Consider the following 2622-nt stretch of genomic DNA (forward strand, 5'->3'; position numbering starts at 1 on the left):
TTGTTTTACCTTCCATTCAATTTTTTTACTGGGTTCTTTTGCGAGTATATTGTGGGTTCTTTTGCGAGTATATATTGTGGGTTCTTCCCCTTCTAATTCTCATCTGCAATTGTTTTACCTTCCATTCAATTTTTTTACTGGGTTCTTTTGCTAGTATATTGTGGGTTCTTTTGCGAGTATATTGTGGGTTCTTCCCCTTCTAATTCTCTCTAAATTTGTTCAATTTTCCTATACAGAGGGCGGTTACAAGGCTGGGCTTATATACTGAAGAATCTGATTATATTCTAGGCTAGCTGCTTTCTTTGGTAAGGTATGTTGTTACACCGTCACCCTCAGCCTATCTTATTCATTGTTTGATTGCTGGTCCTAATGAATGTTGCATGTAAAATTAAATTTGTAAACAGGGAGTAGATACTTTATATGCCATGGACAGGGAATGGATACGAAATCCGAATCGAGTGATCTGGATTATTAGTAAGTCCGTATTTATTTTACTCATTGTGTTTTTGTCTAAATAATTTCGTCATTTTGTATATGCATTTTCCTTATCACATTAGTTTGCTAACTTGTTTGTTTGTTTTTGTATTTGTTTTCCATGTTTTTATTGCAAAATGAAATAATTGTATTTGCTTTGATTGAATCGCATATATGGATGAAAAACATGTTCTTAATTGAACTATTTCATTTGGGTTCGAGTTTTATGATCTAGGTTTCCAATTTTTGGTTGATTTGGGCATCCATTTGTATAATATTGGTAAAAACAATGTCCCTTGACTTTAATTCCAGATTTCCAATGTAATTATTCGATATTGTGGTTTAGGTTTGACATATTTGTTTTTCCTTTCTATAACACTTGCAGGTTGTCTATGGCTAAGTGGAATTCTGAGCTAGATAGCTTACAACTGATATCAGCACGGCATGGAGACCAGTGTGAGGATCATTCATGCCAGGTAATTTTGATATTTGAGGATTAACTTGATTAGTAGATGTCTATATCTTCTTGTTTACACTGATAAAGATTATAAACAGTGATGAATTAGGGTGCTTTAGTATCGTTTATTTATGTTTCCAGGTGCATATGCTTATGTTCTAGAGTTATAACCTACTTAGCTAGGTTGGTAGTGTTATGTTTATATACATTATAGACCTTTCAAGGATTTATATCATCTACTTATCATGTTGCCTTGTTTACAGAGTGTGAGAATCATGTTGCCTTGCTGTTATGTTTATCTTGTTGTTTACAGTGATGAATTACGTATAAGTAGTTGATGCTAACTTGATTATTACCTGGTATCTATTAAACATGTAATTTTTCTAGGTTGTGATGCTGCATGGTGTTGGTAAGTTAACTTGATTAGTAGATATCTTTATCTTGCTGTTTACACATTTATGGTTTCATAAGTTATTTGTTTAGAAATACCACTCTAGTGTGGCCTTGCATTTCCTTAGTGTCAATGATATTTAGCACCCTTAAAGTTTGCTAATCAAGTTTTTTTAATTTGTTTTTCTTCTACAGTTGTTTGATACTGGAATGTTTCATGATGATCCTAATCGTTTCCCATTTTCATGATGCTGAATATCAACGTGATGAGGACTATAGTGAGAATGGTGATACTTAAGGATATTTTATCTATATTATAGTAATGTCGAAATGAAAATATAGATTTTTTTGTATTTTGTAACTAAACCGAATTGTGAACCTTACATTATTTTAAATTACATGAATTTTGTGTTGTTCCTACATTAATTCTTCATTCACGCCCCTTCTCGATCTCTTAAGCTTGCTTGTTTGTGATGGTTAAAAATATTATTAAAAACAAATGTGAATAAAAATTAGAAAATATTGGACTTGACATGTTTTGTCGGCACAAAAACAATTAGCCGACAAATGTTTTTGTTCACAAAAGATTCAACCAACTAATTATTTTGTCTACACAAGTAATTTGAGCCAACAAACCAGTTTGTTGGCATAGGACTACGTAGCCGAAAAACCATTTTGTCGCGACAAGATTACTTAGCCGACAAAATGTTTTGTCGCGACAAGATCACTAAGCCGACAAATAACTTCATCGTGAAAAAACAACCTATGTTGACAAAATATTTTGTCACAATGTTGGTTTGGTGACGGGCACAGTTTGACGGCTGAGATTTGTCGCCTTAAAAATGAGCCAACGAAATATTAAGATTCGTCGAGAAAGATCTTGCGCGACATGCTTTTAGCGACAAAATTGCCGACAAAATTTTTTGTTGGGAAAGGCTCTTTGCCGACGAATTTTGACTTTTGCCGACAAACTAATTTTGTCGGCAAAGTGGAAATTTCTAGTAGTGCAATTTGAAGCCAACACCAATCCTTTCAACTAAATATTTCAGTTCACAAAAAGTGCATGTACGACAGTACCTAACATTACATGATATCTGAAATTAATAAGCATTAATAACGTGAGTCATGCAATAACATATGAACGTTTTCTTCTTTTACAATGTCATGCAGTATCATGAACTATATGCCTGTGGACTGTGGAGCATCAAGTTAAAAATATATATCAAACAGTTGGCGCACGCTAGCTGTTAGTTGAATCCTTGGTTTTGGTGTTAATCCATACGCTCCTCCCCATTGAGTTA

At 33.6% G+C, this 2622-nt stretch overlaps 1 long non-coding RNA gene across 2 annotated transcripts; it reads left to right on the forward strand.

Moving 5' to 3' along the window:
- Positions 1–234: 234 nt before the first annotated feature.
- Positions 235–1710, forward strand: LOC137724075 (uncharacterized). Of its 2 annotated transcripts, none has more exons than XR_011067168.1 (3): positions 235–310; positions 860–950; positions 1517–1710. It is a non-coding gene; the product is annotated as an uncharacterized lncRNA (long non-coding RNA). The 2 variants fall into 2 exon arrangements; XR_011067167.1 differs by lacking the exon at positions 235–310 and adding an exon at positions 741–754.
- Positions 1711–2622: the final 912 nt, after the last annotated feature.

Source organism: Pyrus communis, chromosome 2 (genome assembly GCF_963583255.1).
Source record: "Pyrus communis chromosome 2, drPyrComm1.1, whole genome shotgun sequence".
Lineage (NCBI taxonomy): Eukaryota > Viridiplantae > Streptophyta > Magnoliopsida > Rosales > Rosaceae > Pyrus > Pyrus communis.